Source organism: Acinonyx jubatus, chromosome A3, assembly GCF_027475565.1.
Source record: "Acinonyx jubatus isolate Ajub_Pintada_27869175 chromosome A3, VMU_Ajub_asm_v1.0, whole genome shotgun sequence".
Lineage (NCBI taxonomy): Eukaryota > Metazoa > Chordata > Mammalia > Carnivora > Felidae > Acinonyx > Acinonyx jubatus.
In genome coordinates this window covers 41491660-41517820 of record NC_069388.1, presented here as the reverse complement: position 1 = coordinate 41517820, position 26161 = coordinate 41491660, and the positions used below count along the sequence as shown (strand labels likewise).

At 42.2% G+C, this 26161-nt stretch overlaps 1 long non-coding RNA gene across 1 annotated transcript; it reads left to right on the top strand.

The window, feature by feature from the left end:
- Window positions 1-7861: 7861 nt before the first annotated feature.
- LOC113602459 (uncharacterized) lies at window positions 7862-22735 on the top strand. Its single transcript, XR_003423886.2, has 4 exons — window positions 7862-7964; window positions 8419-8558; window positions 18262-18358; window positions 19990-22735. It is a non-coding gene; the product is annotated as an uncharacterized LOC113602459 (long non-coding RNA).
- Window positions 22736-26161: the final 3426 nt, after the last annotated feature.

Below are 26161 nucleotides of genomic sequence, written 5' to 3'. Positions count from 1 at the left end.
GGAAAGTGGAGTAAGTTCCACTAATAACAGAGCCAGAAGTGACATCATTAACATGGTGACATAGGTGGTTGCCAACTTAGTCCCCCCTCACAAGAAGACCAAATAGCAACTATATATAAACAAGACACCATGATGATAAGCCCAGAACTGGAGGTGAAGCTGAAGTACCTCTGGGATGACAGAGGCTGAGAAAGGTCCACATTAGAAGAGTAAGAAAAGTGGCTACACTCCGCCTGCATTGCCCTCGTCCAGGCTGGCACAGTGATATACCGAAGGACCTGTGGCCTATGGTTCTTCCAGTGGGAAAAGAGACTCAAGGTGGACATCCAGCTCCCTCAGTGTTACAGGCACTTCCCAGGAGTCTCACTTGGGTCCCCCTTCACGAGGTTCACTGGGTTTCATTTAGCCAGGGGGCTCAGTTGGCAATTCTACCTGAATTGGATCCCCAGTCAATAGGTCACACTGGTGTGCAGTTCATTCTGGGTCCCCACCTGGGCAAAGGAGGAAATTCATGGCCCCATGCAACTGCTGAGCAGAGCTTCCAGCCCTACCCTTCTGGGAAGCCTGGCCACAGATGCCCAGCTGCAGAGCACATCCTAAGGGCCACCCGGGCAGGAAAGCAAACTTGCAGTCCTGCCCAACTGTTGACCATATATGTCCTAGCCCCACATAACCAAGGAGCCTGAACAATGACTCTGAGCAGCCATGAAGTCCAGCATATGCTCTTGCCCTGCCATAGAGCCCAGCCTACAGTCCTATCCAGCAGTGGAGCCCAGCATGTGGCCCTGCCACATTGCTGAACACAGCCTGCAGCCTCACCCAGTCACCAAGAACACAAGTAACAAAAGCAAAAAGGAAAAACTGAGATCACCTCAAATTAAAAAGCTTCTGCACGGCAAGAGAAACAATCCCCAAAACAAGAAGGCACGCTATAGAATGGGAGAAGATATTTACAAAGCAAATATCTCATAAGGAATTAATATCTAAAATATATAAGGAACTCATGTAACTCAGCAGAAAAAAAAAACAAAACCCAAAGCAATCTAATTAAAAATGGATAAGGGATCTGAATAGACAGTTTTTGTTTGCCCCAAAGAAGGCACACAAATGGCTAACGGGTGTATGAAAAGGTGCTCAACATCACTAATCATTGGGGAAATGAAAACCCAAACCGCGATAAGATAACACCTCGCACTGCACCTGTTAGCTTGGCTATTATCAAGAAGACGAAAGATAAGGTCTGAAGACGTAGAGAAAAGGGGATCTTTGTGCACTTGTGGTGGGAACGTGAACTGATATAGCCACTATAGAAAATAGCATGAGGGTTGCTCAAAAAACTAAAAGCAGAACTACCACGTGATCCAGCAATCCCACCTCTGTGTACATATCCAACGGAAATAAAACCACTATCTCAAAGATGTAGACGCACACTCACGCTGTTCATTGCAGCATTATTACAATAGCCAAGACATGGAAGCAATCTAAATGTCCACTGATGGATGAATGGACAAAGAAATTGTGTGTGTATGTGTGTGTGTTCAATGGAATATTTTTCAGGCATTAAAAAAAAAGAAATCCTGCCACTTGTAACAACATGGGTGAAACTTGAGGGCACTATGCTAAATAAAATTAATCAGACAGAGAAAGGCAACGACTATATGATTTCACTTATATGTAGAATCTAAAAGAAAAAAACAAGCACCAGACTCATAGAAATAGAGTAGAATGCTCGCCAGAGGCTGAGGGATGGGAATAAATGGATGGAGGTGGCCAAAGAGTACAGACTTACAGCTATAAGATAAATAAGCTATGGGGATCTAATGTACAGCACAGTGACTATAATTAACAATACTGTATTATATGCTTGGAAGTTGCTAAAATTTATCACCACACACACACACACACACACACACACACACATACACACACACCTAACTATATGAGTTGATAGATTTAACTTAACCTTATTAACAGATCTTAATGTGGGAACTCTTTTGCAAATATGTATGTATATCAAATCATCATGTTGCTTACCTTAAACTTACACAATGTTATGTGCCAATTATATCTCAGTAAAGCTGGAAAAAATATCGGGCAGCCAAATTTATTTACTAATTGAAATTAAATGAAGATGCCTATTATAACTTCAAGAGAGACACAATCTAGTCAAGGTTCATGTGAATGCTCACAGAATGGGCAGACATGATACCTGAAGACCATTCCTGAAACTGCAAGTATGGAAACGCACGTTGTGTCATTCGGAAGCTTTCCAGAGGCTATCTAATTCCGACCCATCTCCAAATTTTACCCCAATCCCTGTACTAATTCGGTAGCATCCCCAACTCTGAGACAAAGACAACATAACCCAAACCCTAACACGAGTCCAAGGGATTGGGATTGGGATGGGAAATCTTAAGTATGGTGGAGAGTCTATTAGGCATATTAGTTGGCCTGGCAGGATATTTCAAAGTGCTGATGGTGCTCTGTTTCGTCACCTGCATGGTGTCCCTGCAGATTCTCCCTTACTTGCCTGTTAGAGAAATGCAAGGGAGAGTTGTAAGGGTAATTTATAGCTAATGTGCAGACACTATATCCTCTAGTTTTTAAGATTAATGATTCACCATTATTCTGTGTTAGGTTGTACAGATTTGCATGGTGATTTGGAGCCCCTTCTACTGTAGGACACAGACTACTAAAATAAAGAGAGTTTGAGAAAAAAAAAAAAAAGGCTGAGCTGACTGAAAGATCCACACCTCTTCTTGGATCCATAAGAGAGGAGAGGACATAAGGCAAATCACTACTCCCAAGATTGGAGAGATAGACAGGCGAATAGAAGGAATCATGGCTTATCAGAGCAGAGACTCACAGCTGGGCTAGGAAAACCTGAGTTGTATGCGAAAATCACACTGAAGGATTAGTGTGGATGGTTCTGAGAGTTAAGAACTAGGGGCCCAGTCATGAGGGGCGGGGGGCGCACAATATGGTGAGATTGCCCGCAAGGAGCTTGACCGGATTCTCACAGTCAATGTCAGAGAAAAATCCCCTCCTGCTTCTGACCGGAGACGGGAAAAGGAAGCCATTTTGAAATACTCCAGAGCATCTGTTCTCCTTGACAAGGCCTGCCCTCAGGGGAACTATTTTGTCCCACCTAAGAGGGGAGGAGAAAACTGAGAAATACTTGTGTAGTTCACAGCCCAGAGGCACAGGCTCACTAAAAGAGAGAAAATTATGGAACTGTGGATCACCTCCCCCACCCCCTGCCCACGCCTCACCACCACATCACTAAAGGCCTATTTATAGGAGTTCCTATTAGCAGGTACCTCACATCTGTCCAGAAATTACAAGGCATACAGAAAGGCAAAATATAAAGTTAAAGAGACAGCACAAGCATTAGAACCAGACATGTCAGGGATGTTGGAATTATTAGACAGGGAATTTAAAACAACTATGGGGCACCAGGGTGGCTCAGTTGATTAAGCGTCCAACTACTTTGGCTCAGGTCATGAGCTCACAGTTGTGAGTTCGAGCCCCTCATCAGGCTCCATGCTGGGCATGGGGCCTGCTTGAGATTCTCTCTCTCCCTCCCTCTGTCCTGCCCCACTTGCGTGCCCATGGACTATCTTTTTCTTTATAAATAAATAAATAAATAAATAAAGCAACTATGATTAATATGTTGAGATCTTCACTGGATCCTATATACAGCACACAAAAACAGATCGGCCATGTAAGCAGAGAGATAGAATCCTAAGAAAGAATCAAAAGAAATGCCAAAAACACTGTAACAGAAATGAAGGATATCTTTGATGGGTTCATTGATAGACTGGACACGGCTGAAGAAAGGATCTCTAATAACCTTGAGGATATACTAATAGAATCCCTGAAAACCAAAAAGCAAAGTGAACAAAGACAAAAACAAAAGCAAAAACAAAAAACCAGACTATCCAAGGACTGTGGGTGAGACAACTACCGAAGATGTAACATATGCATAATGGAAATACAAGAAGGAGAAGAAAAAGAAAAAGGAACAGAAAAAAATGTTTGAAACAATAATAACTGAGAATTTCCACCAAATTAATGTCACACACCAAACCATAGGTTCAGAGAATATCAAGTAGGCTAAATGCAAAAAAAAAAAAATATATATATATATATATATATATATATATATATATATATATACATATGATATGGACATATCATATTCAAACTACAGAAAATCAAAGATAAAGAAAAAAAAAACTAAGAGAAGCCAGAGAGAAGGAAGAAAACACCTTATTTGTAGAGGAATTAAGAATAATATCCCACTTCTCAGAAGCCAAGCAAGAACTGAGTGCAGTGAAATATTGGAAATGTTGAGAAGAGTTTGAAAGGGAAAAGGAGAAAAAAAAGCTTTGGAAGAGCACAGTGGAGTGAGCTCCACACCTTGATGGTGGCGGGGGGGTGGGGGGCGGGCGGGCATCTGAGAGTCGAAGAAAACCATTCTTCTGCTTCCTGCCTGGACCTCTCGGGGATGCAAACACCGCATTATCTGCTCCTTTCATCCACATCATATAAGTCATTAGAGTTGGCATCATGGTGCCCGTTGGGATGCAAGACACCCCATTTCCCTTGAATCTAAGTGGTGTGCAAGAGAATCCTGCAGTTTATTATGACTTCAAGCCTGGCATGAGGTTGGCAGGGGAGGGGGGTAGTTTTAGGGCCCACCAGCCGGTATGCCTGCTCTTGGGGTCACGTGGTTAAGCAACTACGTGTCATTGCATCAAAAGGTGATGCTGCATGTGCATGTTAGGAGCCCAGAGAAAATCTGGTCACGGCTTCAAGACTGAGTGCAGGCAGGAGTTGAAGTGAGAACGGGGCTCTGCCTGAGAAAGACACTGGCGCCACTGACGTCCAGAAGATCGCTATAGTCAACAGTGGACACAATCCAGCCCCTACTACTCATTTCCTTGGAATATTGGAGCCGTCTGGCAGCTAGAGCTTCTGAGCTCTAGTCTGTAAATGGGACACAACGTAAATGGGTTTCAACTGACCTGAAAAATCACTGGATTTCACAGGGACAAAAGCAGGACAGGGTTAGATCAACTTGTACTGGAGAGATGGGGTGCAGACTGATCTGTTTTTTCAGTTATGAAATCAAAGAACATTACAAAATGGCACACCTGCGTTGGAGACTGAATTTCCATACACGCTGAACGGGTTTTTTGTTTTTAAGCTGAATGTTTGTTCTTTTGGACCTATCACAACATCCCCAAGTTCAAAACAAAACAACATTTTGACACGGTTGTATGTCAAAACTAGTCACGTCAAAAAGTTATATACCAAACTTCCAGTTGTAAAATAAGTAATTCCTGGGGGATGTAATGCACAGCATGGTGACCATAGTCACTAATACTGTATTGCACATTTGAAAGTTGCTAAGTGGTATGAACATCTTACAAAATTCTCAACAGAAGAAAAAAGTGTTGTGACCATGTGGCGATGGATGGTAACTAGACTTATTGTGGTAATCGTTTTGCAATATATATAAATATCAAATCATTATGTTGTGCACCTGAAACTAATATAATGTTATATGCCAGTTATAGCTCAGATAGGTAGGTAGGTAGGTAGATAGATAGACAGAGACAGAGAGAGAGAGAGAGAGAGAGAGAGAGAGAGAGAGAGAGATGGCATGTATCCAGGACTTGAGGATTGCAGGGACAGTTTGAGAAGAGATCACTGTCTTTTTTTTCTTTTTGCCACACAAAATAATAAGGATACCACCAAGAATAAAGTAGTAAATAACAAAAAGTTTACCATCATGAATTGAAAGGAAAGCCAAACATACAGCATAGTTTTTGAAAAGAAACATCCAGTGAATGAAAGCAATGTCTAAGGATCCACGCAACTTATGATAGCTAAAACTGTGTTCATAATAAACCCTAAAGTCTTAAATGCCATTTAATTAGGAAGCACAAAATTAAATAAATTAAACATCTAAGTCAAAAACACAGGAATAAAATGAGATAAAGGAAAACAGAAGGGAGGAAATAAGGAAGAGAAAATCGAATATGGAATTAGAAAACAGAAGCAAAATAAAAGATTATACACCAAACAGCAAATTTAAAATATTATTAATTATAATGATGTATTATATGACAACAGTAAAGCATAAAAATGACTACCTTAAGAAAAAGAAAGAAGAATGTGGAAATACAAAAAAAAAAGTAAAATATGGAAAGGGGAGTACTGATTGATACAGAAAAAAATTATAAAACCAAACATTTCTTAAAACTTTTGAAATAAAATGGAAAGCCTAGATCAGTTGTAGAATGGATAGAAACTTTAAAGAGTTCCAGAAGAAATTAAGAAAGTTTTCAAAGAATTACATCTCTAAAAAGCACCAAGTTTAGACAGTTTCAAACTATCAAAAAATAGATTATTCTTATCCTATTTTAACTCTCCCAAGGTAGAGTAAAAGATTTAGTGCTCAAATTGTTTTCGTGTCTAATGTGATATCCAAATCTATCGAAAATAACATAACAAACTCCAATTGCATTTACCAATATGAAAATCAATAAAATATTAGCAAATATAACACATTTTAAATTATAAGGTACTGTATTTTAAATTTTAAATTTAAAATTTTTAAATTTAAATTTTAAACACATTTTAAATTATAAGGCAGCACATTTTAAATTATAACGTACTGTAATTAAATTATATTTATCTCAGAAATACAGAAGTAGCTCAAGACTGGTAAATCCAATATAATACACAATTTGTTAATATAATATAATGTAAATAAAATAACATAAAAAAAGGTTATTGCATCAAACAAACAAAAAGACAGTTGCAAAAACCCTACTTTTCTTTTTCATTTGAAAGGAAAAACTTGGTATAATAATAGATGACATATGAGTCATGAAGGGATTAATAATCATATAGAATAGAAATTGCTCTGTTTAAGGTAAGAAATACAGACACATCTATTTTAAAGCAAGATGAGGATACTATCAAAACCTAGGGGCACCTGGGGGGCTCAGTCAGTTGAGCGTCCAGCTTCGGCTCAGGTCACGATCTCACAGTTCATGGGTTCAAGCCCCACATCAGGCTCTGTGCTGACAGCTCAGAGCCTGGAGCCTGCTTCAGATTCTCTGTCTCCCTCTCTCACTTCCCCTCCCCCGCTCACGCTTTGTCTCATTCTGTTTCTCAAAAATAAATAAATGTAAAAAAAAAAATTAAAAAAAAAAAACCAAACAAACCTATTTGCTACTATCCTGGAAGTACCAGCCAAGGAAGTTAAGCAAGAAAAGCATATTATATGTGTTGGAAAGAAATAGGTGACATAAATATTATTTACCCTGATATAAAAAAAAATGCTGGACTACTCCAGCCAAAATACAATTGAAAACAATAAGAGAATTCAATAAGAGGACTGGGAACTAAGTTAATTACAATAATTAAGGGTTTCCTTATCTTAAAAAATATAGCCAGCTTAAAATAAATAGAAGAAAATACCTAATTCAAATTATCAGCCTAAATAGTAAAATATGTAGAGATAATGTAGGATCTATATTGAAAAACTTAAGACTCTATTAACATTTTCAGTTAAGCGAAATGGTTGGACCACATGCATTTAATTCCTCTCCTTCCAGAGGGGAATTCTTATCATTTAAAGACTATAAATATCAAGAATATTAAGAATTCTTATCGTTTAAATTCTTATAATTTAAAGAATAAACCACTTTAAACCCAGGGGGTGAAGAGAATGAGAGAAATAATGGTCGAATGAAAAATGGCAACCGATTTACGGCAGAAAGGAGGCAGATGGAGAAGGGTGAGGCCTTAAAGGAGCAGCCGAACTGCCATCTACAGAGCAGGACGTTGTCTAGGCTATGGGCTCTCAGAGCATCTCCAACTCAACGTGGAGGAATCTGGTGCCGCCGAGAATGGGGTGACAATGGGATCGCACACACGCAGAGGTTGGTTGAATGTCTTTTTAGAGAACATTTGCATTTCCTGGCCCTCCCTATCATCTCCCAGTTCTCCATTTGTCAACCTTTCCCCACCCATTCTCTGCTTCTCTCCTTCCTCCTCCAGTCCTGGGCTTCTTTGCCCTCTGGACTCCAATTGGATTGAACCGACGAGGGGAACTGTCGGGAAACTGGAGGGTGGAAGCAGAGAAGGAAGTAAGGGTGTTTGTTCCCCTATCTCGTTGTGGCTTTTTCACAATTCGGCTGTAGCCCTTCATGGGGCCAGCTCCTGTCTGAAGACTCTTCCATGAAAATAGCTCTCAAGAGGCTCCAGAACATGTTCCCTCCCTTTGTCCCTTCAGGCGCGGGGATGGTGATGGCTTCTACCGCTCCTGGTCCGGGAGGGCTTCCCCCTCCAGGGCTCGGTCCATCAGCCCCGCGCATTTCATTAATCGTTGCTCAGGCAGATGCCTGGACTGTGCGTGCTGATTCCTGCTGGGCCCCTGGCTGATTCTGCTACGCAACCAATGTGGCCCGCGTACCCACTCCCACTCGAGACCCTGAAGGACTGTGTGGATGGAAAAGCTCAAACTCCGAGTCCAGGTATACAGAGATAGAGATAGGGGCTAGGGGCTAGGGATAGGGCTAGGGGTTAGCGGATGAGGATAGGGTATAGGAATAGGGGATAGAGAATAGGGATAGGAGATAGGGGATAGGGGATGGGGATGGGGGTAGGGATAGGAAATAGGGATAAGGAGAGGGGTAGAGATAGGGATAGAGATGATAAAGATATAGACAGAGATATGTCTGTATCTTTTTAAAACCTGTCTATCTGTACTGCATATAGAAATTTATTTATATAGTATGTTGGTATAGCATACTTTTTTTTTTTCCTGGTAGGAGACTAAAAATACCTGCTAATCTTTTGGGAAAAAATTGTATAAGACAGAGCATGGCACAAGGCTTTGATCTTCACTGTAAGACTTTCTGTACATTCAATCAATCCGTGGTGAGCCTTAAAGCCAGACTTTCTGGAATCAAATCTCTGCTCCATCATTAACAGCTATATGACCCCTTGGTGCCTCATTTTTCTTATCTATAAAACAGGAATGATGATTTTTTTTTCCTTCATAAGCTTCATTGCCTTAAGCTTCATTAAATAAGTGTGAAGCGCTCACAACAGTGCCTGGCACATAGTAAGAATTCGATTAATGTTATGTTTATTATTACGTAAGAGGTGGGTGTATCTCTGGGACCATATTATTTATGCTCTTCAGTATTTAGACAAATAAATGATACTAATAAATCAGGAAAAATAACAAATAATGTTTTCTTTTTAAAAAAATTTTTTTAACGTTTATTTATTTTTGAGACAGAGAGAGACAGAGCATGAACGGGGGAGGGGCAGAGAGAGGGAGACACAGAATCTGAAACAGGCTCCAGGCTCTGAGCTGTCAGCACAGAGCCCAACGCGGGGCTCGAACTCACGGACCGTGAGATCGTGACCTGAGCCGAAGTCGGACGCTTAACCGACTGAGCCACCCAGGCGCCCCACAAATAATGTTTTCAAAAGAAAAGACACATGCATCCTCACTCACATGCTGGCATAGATTATTTTTTCATATAAACTAATTGTCACCCATTAAAACACCGAAAATATGTCTGAGACCTCACAGCATGGAACGGAAACAGGTTTCAGGTGGGAGAAGAGAAAAGCAGAGGGGATTTTTGAAAGAGCACTGGTCCCAGACTCAGCAAATCCAGTCTGAACTCCCTATTCTGCTCCCTACTAGCTGTGTGGCGGGGGGTAAATCACCACCTGTCTCTGGTCCTTGGTTTGTTTGTGAGAGTTGCAACAGATGCTCTCTTGGGTGCTGCACAGCTCTGAAAGTCTGTCCCATTTACTGGGAGATCAGGGACACTCTCTGCAAGGACTAATGTCCCCGGGAGCATCTGAATGGCAAGGCAGGAGGCAACCCACTTTTTGCCACTTTGGGTTGGCCTCTTCCTTGGACACAAATTTCTTCTAAAAACAATTAGTGAGGGGCGCCTGGGTGGCTTAGTGGGTTAAGCGTCTGACTTCTGCTCAGGTCATGCTCTCACGGTTGGTGGGTTCGAGCCCTGCGTCAGGCTCTGTGCTGACAGCTCTGAACCTGGAGCCTGCTTTGGATTCTGTGTCTCCCTCTCTCTCTGCCCCTCCCCTTCTTGTGTTCTCTCTCTCTCCCTCCCTCTCTTTCTCTCTCTCTCTCAAAAATAAAAATGTTAAAAAAAATTTAAAAACAATTAGTGAAACATATGGAGTCATTTTATTTACCAAAGAGGAGCCCCAAAACAGCAAGAGGAGAAAAGATACTCCCCAATGACAACCTGGTCAGGATTCCATCCCCATGCTCAGAGGGGGTCCAGAAATCAGTGCATCTTTACACCTGAGCCCAGGAAAGGCAGAGAGGAGAACTTCGTCCCTCCTCTCCAGTCTGTCATTAGTCTTCAGGGTGTGGGACTACTCAGGCATCTGGAGAGAAATTAGGAGTGGGCAAGGCAGCTCTGTTAATTTATTTCCAGGGAATTAGATGAAGTAGCTTCGCCTTACTCAAGGCTTATGTTTACAATCCTCTCTGGCTACCCTTTTTTTACCCCCTGCTTCTTTCTGCTTGGGTTATGTTAGCCACATGAGTAATTAGCAATTAGCAGCATACAACTTGCTATGTGCTAATGGTAGTGGATTTATTTGGCTCAAAAATCTGCTACTTTAGTTTTGGGCCCCTTAAGTTTCATGGTTAGATATTAAAACTCGAAGTTATAAATGACAAAAAGCAAATGGAAGGCCCAAGGAATGAAGGAACTGGACAGTATATATGCATTATGATTCATTCATCGTATCCCCATAAAATAACCCTACCCTCCGCTTTTTAAGATGTCACCTCGTCTACCACGATAGATCAGAAAACGCTCTTGTGCACTTTCCCCTTTCTATGGCCAAATTTAAATTCCCCATGAGATGGAAGATGCACTAATTTAAATCTGATGACAAAATTAGTAAACAGCACAATAACCGCAGTTCGAAATTTTTTCAGCTTTCTATCACGTCAGACTTGGGGTACCTTTGCTTAGGAAAGCCCTGACCCACTGCCTTCTCATATCTCTGCCTCCCAATAACCAGCGTGGAGACCCCAGCCACAGAAACATGCACGGAAAAACAATGGGGGCCTGAAGAAATTCAAGACAGAAGAAGAAGCGAAGTCGAGGATGACCGTAGCTGGACTGCTAATTTCTGTTAAGTTTACTGTTGACTTATTTGGCATGACTTATTTACACTCACAGTTTGCGGCTACGAACTGATTTATACAGGTGTCTTATCTCTCCATTTACGTGCCTTACTTAAAAAAATGTTTAATGTTTATTTGTTTTTGAGAGAGAAAGAAAGATGGTGCGAGCAGGGAAGGGCCAGAGAGAGAGGGACAGAGGATCCGAACTGGGGTCCGTGCTGACATCAGAGAGCCTGATGCAGGGCTTGAGCTCATGAACCATGAGGTCATGATCTGAGCCAAAGTCAGACGCTTAACCCACTGAGCCACCCAGGCACCACTCTCCATTCTCAAGCGGGTAGTGAGAGGGGGGCCTGGCCAAGATACAAGGCCGGTGTATTTTCTGAGCCAGCCAGAAGCATTGCAGAAGAATAGGGCAGAACGCTGATTTTATTTACCTTGTTCTAGCATCCTGTTCTTCATGCTGTCCAACTCTTCCCCAACATCCTCTAAACCAACCAAAATGGATGGATAAATAGCCAAGGTAAATCCTCTTCCAGATGAACACATCTGGCATCTGTGTTTTAACAGTGCTCAATCTTAGCTCATGTTCTATGGGATCAGAAACCATGCTTCCTGGGGTGCCTGGGTTGGCTCAGTCGGTTGGGCGTCCGACTTCAGCTCAGGTCACGATCTCGCGGTCCGTGAGTTCGAGCCCCGCGTCAGGCTCTGGCCTGATGGCTCAGAGCCTGGAGCCTGCTTCTGATTCTGTGTCTCCCTCTCTCTCTGCCCCTCCCCCGTTTATGCTCTGTCTCTCTCTGTCTCAAAAATAAATAAAACGTTAAAAAAAAAAAAAAAAAGAAAGAAACCATACTTCCTTCCACACAGGCTCCATGCCTCAGGGTCCCTTGGTGCTCACACAATCAATACCCTTTATAACACCAACCTGCCTACCTGGGGTGACTGTGAAGATAGAAGAAAACAAGTAAGCAGATGTCCTATACTACATGCTTGGCATGGAGATCAAACTTGTGTTCCAAGAGCAAATAGTCTGACTGAACAGACCCATGTGAAAATAGAGGACTATGATTTGATGAGGGGTGCGTTCACCGCTTTATAACCTGCAAAATGAAATATAAATGTGATGATGCATGGTCTCATTCTTCTAGCTTTTATCTTCACCAATGCTGCTCATAATCTTGGGCATCCAACAGTTGATGGAATAGTACACTCACAAAGTTCTTTTCTTACAGTTCATGACCTTGCTACTGTACACGAATTTAGTTGTTAATTCTTTAGATACTAAAGCTACAGACCTCTATCTCTGCTTTTCTTGTGTAGCTTTTACTCCTGAATGTTTTTGGTATTTATGATATATATATATACATATACATATGAGTATATGATAATATACTATATATAATTCTTTGACTTCACTAAACTCATTTTGTGGCTGCCCCATTATCCTTGGTGTTTGTATAGCGGGGAACGTGTGTGTGTGTACGTGTGTGTAGATAGTAAAGGAGTCGCCCCTATCGTGTTGAAAACACTGGGGAGTTGATGATCTTACCTGGGGCCAGAGCTTCTAAACTATGGAGTTAAAGAAACCCAGAGAGTGAGCCTATCTCCTTAACAACTTAACTCTTGCTTTAGTCATGGCTTAAACAGAGGAGGACTGGGATAGGTCAACATGGAAGGCTGTAAGGACAGAGGGGACATGAGACCTGGACAAGCCATCCAGGAAGTCAAGTTCCAGTCTGGGAAAGCAACGAGGTGGAGCAGGGGGAATGCGTGAACTGGCACAGAGTAGAAGACGTGTCACTAAGAAACCGTGGGCAGGGGGCGCCTGGGTGGCTCAGATGGTTGGGCATCTGACTCTTGATTTCAGCTCAGGTCATGATCTCATGGTTCTGGGATCAAGCCCCATGTGGGGCTCTGTGCTGACAGTGTGGAGCCTGCTTGGGATTCTCTCTCCCTTTCTCTCTCTCTCTGCCCTCCCCCTCCCCCCCGCCCATGCACACACAGGTGCCCTCTCTCTCCCTCTCTCTCAAAATAAATGACCATTAAAAAAAAAAAAGAAACTGAGGGCAGAAACTCAGGTTCTGAAGAACTAGACGCTGGGGTCTGTGCTCTGATACTGAGCAAATGGTCAGCAGGGTCAGGACACAGGAGGTCTGAGCAATGAATGGGATCAAGATCTAGCTACGGAGTGATTCCTAACCAGATTTCCAGCCTCTTCAATCCTGGCCAGGACACGAGGCAGGTGGACTATATTTCCAGGATAACCAAGGGCATTGCGGAATAAAAATCCAAAGCTCCTAGGGTGGCTCAATCAGTTAAGCATCAGACTCTTGATGTTGGCTCAGGTCATGATCTCACGGTTCGTGGGTTGGAGCTCTGTGCTGAGCGTGGAGCCTGCTTGGGATTCTCTCTCTCCCTCTCTCTCTGCCCCTCCCCTGCTTACGCTTATGCACATTCTCTCTTTCAAACTAAATAAAATAAACTGTAAAAAAATCCAGGGACATCTGAATGGCTCAGTGTCTGAGTCTTGATTTTGGCTCAGGGTATGATCTCAAAGTTTGTGAGATCAAGCCCTGCATCGGGCTCTGCACTGACAGGGTGGAGCCTGCTTGGGATTCTCTCTCCCTCTCTCTCTCTGACCCTCCCTCATTCACACACATGTGCACGCTCTCTTTCTCTTAAAAAACAAATTAATTAATTAAAAAAATCCAGAGCCCCTATATCAGAGGTTACAAAGTGCCCATGGATCAAAACCAGCCCATAGGTTCAGTAATGGTAGCCAATACCTATATTATACCTGCCATGTGCCTCTAAATGGTTTGTGTATATTAATGTATAATATATAATATTAATAAAGAAATTTGTTAACAAATATGAATAAATTCCATCTTTACCACAACCTTGAGGAGTAGAGATTATTGTCTCCCCATTTTACAACTGAGGGGTTTACACAGAGAGGTTAAGCCACTTGGCCACAATCACTCAGCGAGGAAGTGGAAGACTCAGGAATCGAACCCAGAAGGTCTCTGAAGCCTGGGATCCTAAGTGCTGTGCTCCACTTTCTCATTGTGTCTTATTTGGCTCAGGGGCTGACATGTAATAATTTAGAATGCATTGTGAGCATTTAAAGATTGGGAGATAGTACATAAAATTCACAGTTCTAGTTTCTCTTAAATAGTTGGAATGACTGTCAACCTGGGTCCACATTTCTCCACAGCAAATTGTTGGAACTGGCAGTTACCGCCTCTTAGGTGGCGCCTGAGGTCTCTGCTTCCCCAGAACCCACAACTCCCTCATGTCCACACCTGACTCCTTTCACTCACCCTGTTGATGAGGCAGCTTTTAGACCAAAGTACTGATCTTTCTCTACCCGTGTTGTCCAACATGGTGGCCGCATGGGAATCTTTACATTTAAGTGTCTTTAATTGAATTAAAAATTCCCTCCCTTAGTCTCACTGGCCTCATTTCATTTTTTTTTAATTTATTTGTTTATTTTGGGGCAGGGGAGAGGCAGAGAGAGAGGGAGAAAGAGAATCCCAGTAGGCTCCTGCACTTTAGTGCAGAGCGCGATGCAGGGCTCGAACCCACCAACTGGCGAGATCGTGACCTGAGCCAGAAGCTCAACCAACTGAGCCACCCAGGCCCCCCTCCCTGGCTACATCTCAAGTGTGCAGTAGCTACATGTGATTATTGTTGAATTGGACAGCGCAGATAAAGAACATTTCCATCATTGCAGAAGGTTCTATTAGACATCGCTGGTCTGGAGAGAAGACTATCCTTTTCGTTAGCTTTTGCACCATATTCCAGCAACCTGAGGAAGACGATATTCACAAATTGTCCCTGCATACAGTACTGTGGAATTATTTCCTGGAATGATGGATATGAACCAACAAAATACAAACCTGCCACCCGCTGAGGTCTCTTTGTTCTAGAGCCCAAACTCCCTTCAACACTCCATGGAAGTTATAATCTTGCCCAAGAGTTCTGGACATATTCATGGCACCCTTGTTCTCACAGTGACTTCTGCCTCCTGACTCCTATTTCCTTACTGCATAAACCTAGACATCCAACTAGCCCTTTGGCTTTGTTTTCCACATACAAAACACAAAATATCCACATAAAAAATGCTTATGGGTAGGGTAGGGGCAGAGAAGGAGCATTTCAATGGAGTTTTCAAGGTAACATCAGGCATCTTCAAATTTCATCCGGCCACCTAACCACAGAGTACTCTCCACTACCCCTTTCCTCAAGGCAACCTTCAACATAACCCCATGTTAGTGTCTCCTCTCTCTCCGACCCTTTTCTCTTTCTATGTCTTCAGTTCTCCCTCTCACGTGTACCATAAATTCCTTCTCTGGTCTCACATCCTCTTTGGTGATATTTTGTAGTTCTGCCTCATTGAGACACTTTTATTTCCCCCCAGAATCTTAGCTACTCAAAGCGAAGTTGCTTTGGGTAATTTCCCAAGTAAGAAACACTCCAGTACAAGCTATTAAAAGAGTGGACCTTTCACCTCTGAATATGAGCATAATTTCTTCTTTCTTTGACCCCCTTAAAGCCTGCGGCATTATAAAGCTTCTTTGCTCTGCTATGCTAATGGAACAAACCAAATCTGCTACACATCAGGGACACGCTATCCCTGGATTCACAGAAAGGCTTGCAAGTGCACAGGAACCCATAGCTTTACTTTGTGCAAGACTTGAAATCTCAGTTCAGATTAGGAAGACTTAAAAATTCCATGGAGGAGGGGTGCCTGGGTGGCTCAGTTGGTTGAGTGTTCAACTTCGGCTCAGGTCATGATCTTGCAGTTTGTGGGTTCGAGCCCCATGTCAGGTTCTGTGCTGACAGCTCTGAGCCTTGGAGCCTGCTTCGGATTCTGTGTCTCCCTCTACCTCTGTCCTTCCCTCGCTTGCTCGTTCCCTCTTTCTCTCTCAAATAAATAAAAACGTTTAAAAAAATTCCATGAAGGACTTTTAAAAAGGATTGATGTAGACTTCTCAGGTTGTAACTTCTTTTTTTCCTGAAAGTCACTTAAATGAAAAGGATTCGTATTTCTATGTGAAAATAAACATTTTGAGTCTTAATTCTCCAAGGCACAACTGTTACCTATAATGCCAACATGACTTTTTTTTTTTAAGTTTATTTATTTTGAGAGAGAGAGTGTGCAGGAGAAGCAGAGAGAGAAGGAGAGAGAGAGAGAGAATCCCAAGCAAGTTCTGCACTGATCTGAGCTAAAATTGAGTCAGACATTTAACCAACTGAGCCACCCAGGCGCCCTCCCAACATGACTTTAATTTTCTGGGTTAGTAAAAGAAAATTTGTTTGGGGACTGACTCCTATCATTTAAACTTTGTTTAACATAGTGATTACCCAACATTAGTGTGCATTAGAATGCCCTAGAATCCTCCTTAAAATACAGATTGCTGGATTTCCCCATGGAGTTTCTGATTTAGTAGGTCCCTGATGACAATTTTGGTTTCTAAATGCACATATAGAGAAATCAAAATTAAAAGATTAAACTGTGTGTGTGTGTGTGTGTGTGTGTGTGTGTGTGTGTGTGCAGCCTCATTGACCCTACTGTACTTCTTATAAAGGTGGGCTTATTTTTGTTTCTGTCAAAAGGGCCTAGGCTCCTTCCAATTCCCTAGGCAGGTTGAAGAAGATTTGGGGGTCACAAAAAGTGATAGTGTATGCATGATTATTCCACCCCATTTGGGGGGTGGTGGTGGTATTTAATCCAGTACAGAAACGAAGATCTCCTAACTGGCTTCAGATCATCCCAAAAGGAAGACAGGACTCCTCTGTTGGATAATGTTTTCAAAGTGTTCTAGGTAAGAAAAAAGGCTCCCAAACTGGGACTGTACCTTTAGTTTTCAAGGATCCCTTGGTACAGGAATAAAGTAAAATTACGGGGCAGGAAAAATATGAGGGCCTATGAATCAGTCCATGTGCATGCATACCTTCATCAGGACAATTGTTCTCCCAGAACCTTCTTGGACGCTGGGATTTCTTCATCCTGAGCCTTTTTTGTAACCCTGGTGACCATCAGCACATCCTGATGACTGGCATCTGCCAGTCGTGGTCAATGTCACCATAACAACCACTTTTCCACTGCTCTGTGTCTCTCCCACTGCTGCTTCCTCCTAAAACTGACAAGCTCTTTTATACACCGCATGGTTCCATTTTAACAGGTTATTTTATATAGGGTTATATGAATAACCAGATATATCCTTTGTGTTGAATCATATAGGTCCACCAAACATCACATCTCTCAAATGAGGAGTCCCCAAAACCCAGTGCCGGTCAGAATAATTTCAGCTTTCTTCTCGTCATTGGGTTCTTTCTTCTAAAAATGGAATGACAAAAAATATCACAGTTGATGGAGGCAGCCTTAGACTTAGCCCAGCTAGATAGGCTTTACAGTGAGTGACAAATAGCTTTGCTATTAAGTCTTCTCTAACAACAACAAGTTGTGCTTAATGCAAAGTCCCCCTTAAATCATGAGAAGCTGGATAATCTCGCAGCTGAGAGGCAATGCTTAAGTAAGCATGCATTCCTGGGTTCCATGAGTCTCCAGTGTCCTGCAAATATAGTGTTCCTTCTCCACTAATGGAAGAGGATGATGAGAAAGGAAGTCCTTGGTGAAACCGTGAATTCATGAAAGATGGTCTTTGTTCTCTGTCCCCTCCTTCAACTTTTTCCCTTACCCAGTTGGATCCATGGATGCATTCTTGCAACTTCTCTGTAAGACTTAAATCATTACAAAATTAATTTTTTTTTACCTAGACTGTGACTTTAGTTATTACTGAATGAAAGGTCCTGAGAGTGACACATACCCCGCTTCACTTTTCTGACACTCTGTGTCTCACCTCCATCCCTCCAAAAACACTGCTTTTCTTGGTCATGTTGTTTTGTTTTTTTTTTTTTTCTGGGAGAAGCAAAGTCTTTTCAAAATAAGATTTCTATACATCCCATTAAAAGAGAAATTTATTGTATTTGAAAATATATGAGTTCAAAGTTTTCCACTGCTTTATCTACAGATCCTAACAGCTAATGCTATTGAGTACTTCCATATGCTGATTACTGTGCAAGTTGCCTTCCACATTATTCCATGGAATCTTCACAAAATCTCTAGAGGTAATATCTAATGAGGAAACTGAGGCAGGGAAGATTATGCAAGTTTCCCAATGTCACACGACCATCAAGGGTAGGTCAATGTGACAAAAAAAATCCATTTTATCTTCCAAAGGGGGGAACCCATTTCCTGTTTCTTCGGAGAGGGGAAAATCTGAAGCTCTTGGGAGAGAAGGACAGTTCCCATAATAAGCCTTGCTGGCTGTGAAATTGACTATTTTCCAGGGTGATATAAAAAGCAGGTGGAAAGGTGATGTTAATGACACTTGAGGCTCCTTCTTGGTATCTTTGCACTTCCAGATGCTGAGCGGGAAAATCTCTCTGTCCCTAATTACTTTTGACAGTCTTGAAAATGAAGTCAGGTCAGAGTTACAGTCAGAATATTCAGGCAGAATATTCAGGCTGCAGCTGAATTTATTACAAAAGGACAGAAGAACTTGATTTTGGTGTATACGACTCAGTAATTGCTAAAAAAAAAAAAAGAGCAGAGGCAAAGCTGAAAATATAGATAATTGGAGGAACAATAATCATTATTATGGAAATAATAGAGGTACATTCCTCTAGAACCATGGCTTTTGGTCAGCACTTAAATCATAGGTTCTAAATTTATCCGTCCTCTGTGATGCAAAAGCAATGTTCTAAACAATCTGGAATGTAGTAATGAAAAGAAAAGAATGATACAGAATATTGTCCTCACAACCTCAATGGCCTTCAAGTGTATCCTTCTAAAGAACTCATCATCATGGTGAGACCCAGAAGCTCTTTAGAAACCAACTCCTACCTTTGAACCTGCCACGTTCACGTGGGCCCCACATGCTTCCGTCCTGCCATGTCCCTTGACTGGCATGCCCCTGACACCCTTGTCAATCTGGGTCTTGCCATCCTCCATGGCCTGGCTCAGTTTTGCTCTTCCAGACCTCTTTCCCTGATCACCCCCACACAGCATGAATGGTCCATTCAACAGACAATTATCACACATGGTCTTGTGGTCATTCTCAAATTATTGTCTTCAATGACCATTTGAATCTTGAATCGTATTTTCATTTCCCATGTGTAGCAGACTTGTTTCTTTAATTAGCTTGGAATTTCCTTAAGGCCAGGGTTGTGTGCCCCATGACCAAGTGGAGAGGAGGTCCAGTAACTGGCAGATAAGGCAATGGGGCTGTTGGGCAGAAGTGGAAGGTACAGAGGAAGAGGAGATGGCCTAAAGATGCTGGGGTCGAGGTGGGACATACAGTAAACAATGTACCAGGTGTAGAGCTCAGGAGAGAAGTCTGCTGGATTTAAAGAACTTGGGGAGGAGAAGGAGAGGAAGAAAAAGAAGAAGGGCAAGGGGAGGGAGAAGTGAAGGAGGGAGAGGTGGAGGAAGAGGGGGAAGAGAAGGAGGAGGAGGGGGAGAGGAGGGGGAGAGGAGGAGGAAGAAGAAAACTGGGGAGAGTAATTCTGATTCTACCACTTCCTAGTTGAGTCAGAAAAGACCAGTTCCCCCAGCTGTGTGTGGTTTCCTCGTCTGTAAAAAGAGGATGAAGGGACTTGTCTCAAAGTGCCACCAGGAGGATAAAATGAGATACTGCATGTAAAGGTAATTGTGGTCTCTACCCTCCTTGCATACAAGTCCTTTCTTTCTACTACAGGGGAACTAAAACGTGACTATTGGAATTACAGGAGTGGAGGAAAATCGAGGAGATGTTTTGAAAGCCAAGGGCGAATCTAGCAGACATGTAGCAAATTGACCTCTGTAACAATCAAGGAGACAACAGAAGGAAAGTAAGCACTAACTGGGCTCCAGTTCTGTCTCAAGCGCTCTGCTGGACTAGGTTGCCATGGTTGGTAAATAAAACAGTCTTTGGGACCCTGATTCCAAATAATGAAAAGTATCTCATAGCAGATTAAATACTCAAGGTCTGGAAATTTTTAAATAGCATTATTTAAAGCCAGAACATAAACTGGAGTAACAAATTCAATGCTAGTCAGCTCAGCATCATTTGTGGGGAAATACCAGGAACGGTTGTGAAGGGAACAACTTGATAAACATTAAGGTAATTTGATTAGAAACATGCAATATATGCTTCTGATGGGAGAAAATATTCTAACAGCTCACTGGTTGGCTTCCTTTGAAATCATTTACTGCCATGGTTTCTGAGTTTAGACCAACATCCCTCCTGTTAACGATAATGGATTAGGAGCACTAACCATATGATAGCTAATAGCTTAAGACTTTTTTTCAAGTGTGGAGGTAGAACAAAGCATAAAAATGATGGAAATATAATGTTGAAGGTGAAAGAGACAGTAAGGAGGGATATATAGCTTAAATCTGAGAACCCCCCAGGTAAAATGTGTATTTTTAAATTTCCACAGAGTTTGCATTTGGAATATATACAGGTATCTGCATCTTTTCAAGAACACTGTATGGAAAACAAAACTTATTGCAAAATTTTTTTTTCATCGGTTGATAATATGAAGCAATATTAGGCAAATGGATACATTCTAGTAGGACTGCAGTTATATTTGTGATGTCTATCTGGGAATTTAAAAATGATGATGCTCAAGGAAAGAATGCACTCAAACTGTGAGTGCATAAATACACTAGGAATCATTAAATGAAGATGGTTAAGTAGAGTTGTGTAGGACTCGAACTCTGGGGATGAACTTTCCTCAGTGCCTTTGATAGCTCATGGCACATTCATCCCCTCGGAATTTCTCTTGACTCTGATCAAGGGCTCTGGTTGGCAATGCTCTGCCTACAAGTCGAATGCTAAAGGGTGGCTGAGCATGACTTCTCTCCAGCCTGAGAGCCAAATGGGACACAAGGATGTCCAGCTCTCTCTCCAGGAACTCTCTAAAGGCTCTGAGGAGCAGGTGGGAGGGGCACGACCAGCCATCCTAGGTCAGCTCCACATCAGATTCACTTCACTGTGGATGTGGAATCACCCTCTCTCACATTGGTTCAACCACCACCACTCCCAACTCCCGGAGCCTCACACACTGTCCTTGGATGCCCACATTCCATCCCACCCCAAGGCAGCCAACTCACATCAGTGTTTTGCTTCATTTCCAAGGGCGAATGCCTGCCTTCCTCTAGCAGTAACCTGTTATGTGATCCTGAGCAAACTGTATCATTTATCACTGTCTTGTGGCAACCACAGCCATCTCCGAGTACTCTAGTTCCATGAAGTGCCATCCTTCAACCCACCTACAAAAGTATCATTCCCTCCATCCTCTCAGGGACCTTTCTAAAACATCTACCAGGTGAGAATTGTAACATTCCCACTTGACCAGGTTACCTGGGGGATGAATTAAGCTAATTCATGCCGAAAGCTGTGGAAATAGTTGAAATTACTGCACAACCTCAAAAGAAGACGTGTTTTAACTCTGCCATTTTCTATGGGATCAGCTGGGTTTTTTTTTTAAACTTCCTAGAGGAGAAATTTAAGCGATATTGTTATAAACAATCTCTAAACATTTAACGTTGTTACAAAAGACAACTTGATACGTGAAGCCTCCTATTTGTTCACTCTTCACTACAAAGCTAGGAACTAAATGCTGAAATGAGGATTAATGATATGAAGACATTTGATTCTTAAATCTTTGATAGCTCATGCTATGTTTTATTAATCTCTGTCTCCCTAGGATCTAGCCAAGTGCTGATCCCACAATAGAAGCTTCATAGGTAATTCTTGGATTAATTAAGGAATATTCTCCAGGCCACACAGCTCATCAAAATAATACAGACCGTCAGCTTCTTATTTTTCTATGAAGAAAAAAAGCACACAGTGAATTCCCTCCATGTAAATGTTTGTGAGATGCTAAGCATCTTCCTGAAGAACTATGGGACTTACCTCCTATTGCCTATTTCTTTTTTTTTAAGTTTATTAATTTATTTTGAGAGAGAGAGAGTGAGCAGGGGAGGGCAGAGAGAAAGGGAGAGAGAGAGAGAGAGAGAATCCCAAGCAGGCTCTCACTGTCAGCACAGAGCCCAATGTTGAGCTCAAACCCACGAAGTGTGAGATCATGACCTGAGCCGAAACCAAGAGCCCGGCGCTTAACTGACTGAGCCACCCAGGAGCCCCGGCGTCACTGTTTCTAGTGACAAGGACCATTCCCCACTTCCCTCAAATACACATGAATGCCTTTTATTTCTCTTCTGATGGTTAGGGCATTTTCTGTCATGGAGATGGGCAGAATGGGGGCACCCATGCCAACTTCATGAACAGGCCTAATGCAATGTCTGGGTGGCATACCAGTTTGTATTAGTGAAACTAAAAGGAAAAAGGCTTGGAAGTTAATTCGATAAAGAAAGCTCCTTATCCAGATGCTGAAATGACTGAGAAGCCATGTGGCGTTTCACCGTTCCCAGGAAGAATCTTCAATTTGGTCAGAAGTCGGAATATTCACTTTAAAATTTTAAAAAAACTTTTAAAATGTTTATTTATTTTTGAGACAGAGAGGGAGAGAATGATCAGGGGAAAGGCAGAGAGAGAGGGAGACACAGAATCCGAAATAGGCTCCAGGCTCAGAGCTGCCAGCACAGCTCTGGGGCTCGAACTCACGGACCTGGAGATCATGACCTGAGCCGAAGTTGGACGCCTAACCGCCTGAGCCACCCAGGCACCCCTCACTTTACAACTGGAAGGACAAGTGGCTGCCTGGATATGGGGTGTCAGGAGAGACAGATTGCCAAGGGATACCAGGAAACCACGGCAGTGCTTGGTATCTTGATGTAGTGGTACTTTCACGGGTGTACGTGTCTGACAAAATTCATCCAAAGTACACATTTAATGTGTGCAACTTATTAAAGATAAATTATACCTAAATAGAATTGACAAAAGATAAAAAGGTGAGGGGACAGGACAGAGAACGTTTGCAGGTTAAACGCATAGCAAGAATTAGCAGGTGAGGGAGAGAAAGAACTTTTGCTTTAATTCTAGTAGGGCTGTTAAAAATCGTCAAATGCCGTATTACCTAAAGTGGGTTTTATTCAACAAGTCTTGCAAAGTGAGAGAAATGTATGCTCCAAGGTCAAGTGAATGTGGGAAATGGGTTAATGTTCTGTCATCACATGGTAGCATACATAATAAATAGGCTTTATGAAGTCTTGTAAACATTTTTTTTTGTTTAATTTACGTCACTTGGCATTCCCCAAGCTTATTTCAAGTGACACCTATTAAAACATCTTTCCATGCAGACATAAGAAATGTCATGTAGCTAAGTAAGAGACAGCGCTGGTTAAGAGCACAGGCTTTGACAGGCAGATGTCTGGATCTGTTCGACCACTTCCCTAGCAGTGAGATCTCAGGCAAGTGATAGAAACCCTCCAAATGTTAGTTTTCCCCTCTGTGAAATGGGATAATAGAAACTACGTTATAGGGTTGCCCTGAGGACCAAACAAATAATTCATGGAAATGGTGAGGGCAGCATACAGCAGGACCCCCCAAATACTAGATTTCATGGGCTAGTAGGAAAGCTGTGACTACAGTCACATTTCAGACAACCTCCAGCCTATCAGCTCGGACTGTTTAGCCATCAGCAAGAAAACAAACTCTGAGTCGGTCAGGCTCTCCCATGGACACTCATTGCCCATACTTGGTATTGCACAGCTGATCTCCTCCCTCCTTATCACTCACACCATCTTCCGAGCAGCATGGAGAGAAAGGAAATGATGCAGAACTGACTTAGGGTGAAAGCCAAGTTCATCCTCCTGGGGCTGACCAGGAGGTTAAGTATCCTACTTCCCTCAAATCAGTCGAAACTTGTGACAGTTTTGTTGTTCTTCCAAATAAAGATACAATGAACTTCACAGGGTGGGGGCTTGGAGCGGGAAGAAGCCTAAAAGTCACAAACTCAGGGAGAGCTCTGAAAACAACCAAACAAAACAGAAATGGAGACCAGTGCTCCATTTGGTTTACCTGCAATTCACCTGAACCAAACCCCCAGACACCTAAGATGACTGAGAAATGCTGCTGCTTATTAATATTCAGATGTGACTTTTACCTAATTATCTTGTCCTCTCTACCAGTCCTCATCTCCAAGTTGACGACAGGAGCTAACGGCACTCCATCAGAGGTGGAGCCCACCAGCACAGCGCGCAGGCAGGCTTTCAGAACACACGCTGGGAGAGGATGGGGTTGCCATAGCAACACCGTCCAGCACTCTCAAATCCTCCCGCCCCTTAGCACCCTTCTTGCCAGGCTCTCATCTTCTCTGGCAGCTTTCTTTCTTTCTTTCTTTCTTTCTTTCTTTCTTTCTTTCTTTCTTTCTTTCTCTTTTTTTACTTCATGATTAACATGGACAAAGAGTGCAGAGGGGCAATTAATGCCACATCATACGAAGCCCTGGATCTCTGTGTAGGCAAAGCACCGAGGATCAACATGATAACTATGCCCAGTTATTCCCAAACCAGGATGCACATGAGAATCATCCATGACTTGAAGCCTGGGTGCCTGGGCTTGATTCCAGACCTAGGGACTCAGACTTCTTAGAAATTCAGCCTGGGAATCCAGACTTATTTAATAAGCTCCACAAATTCAGGGAATCGCTAATTTACTCCAACCATTTTATTTTATGCATAAAGAAAATGAGCTCCTAAAGCCTCAGAAGTGAACGAACCAAACCTCCTGACCCCCTGGCAACTTATTTACATATTACAGGCAAACTGAGCCCCAGTTAATGCGCCCAGGTTCCAGGAGAATTATCTGCACGTGCCTATTCTGTGCCCCATCTTGCAGTAACATATCCTTTTTCCCAATTCCCTGCCTCTAATTTGCTTGATTGATTCGCGGCTTGGCTTGTCTCTAAATGTGGCTGATTATAAAGAATCTCTGGAAATCCTAGAAGAAGCCTGCTAGCTGCCATGTGTTTATATTGGCTTCTGGATAGATTTTCCATCAAATAAATCTACAAACTTTATTTCTAGGCTAGATAATGAATAAAAATCCTCTCCTCCACTTTGTGAATATTTTATGATCCTTTGAAATTAGATTCAGAAATAACACACAAATAATGAATTCTGATTGTTTATAAATGAAGATAAATTTACTTTCCAGTCTTTAGAAATAAATGACAAATAACTTTTTTTTTTGAGCCCTGAGAGTTTTTGAAAGATACACTAAACATGGGACATGCTTGAGAAACAAATTAATGATAGACTAGGTTTTATTTATTTCCAAACTACCAGCTCTTGGAAATTGATCAAATGTCAGTGAATTTCCACCCAGCAACATCCTGGGTGGTAAGCAACTCTAAGAATCAGACTATATAGACTATTTAAGACTGAAATTCTCAGTATAAATGATACGGGTGGATGACAACTTCTTACCCCTACTTAACCCAGACTCTTTGGCGGGGGGGGGGGGGGTTGGGGGTGCAAGAAACAACCCTGTGAAATAGACATGACTATTCACCCAACTCTTTTCAACCAGAGTTTCTCAGCTTCAGCACTATTGACATTTGGGGCTGGATGATTCTATATTGCAGGATATTTAGCTGCATGCTTGGCCTCCACTTATTGGGTACCAGTAGCATTTCTCTCTGTTGTTACAACCACAACTGTCTCCAGACATTTGCCAAATGTCTTCTGGGGGGGCAAAGTCACCCTTGGTTGGGAACCTCTGCTCTGGAGTTTACTGGCCTGGAATATCCCATCTGTGATTCTTCCCACCGCTACTTTTAGAATAATCTTTTCCTGCGTAGCTTCAGCCAAATTGTCTGCTTAATTCTTTCATTTTAAAAATCTTTATTGAGGTGTAATTCACACACCACAAAATTCACCCACTTAAAGTGTACAGATAGCGGTTTAGTATGCTCCCA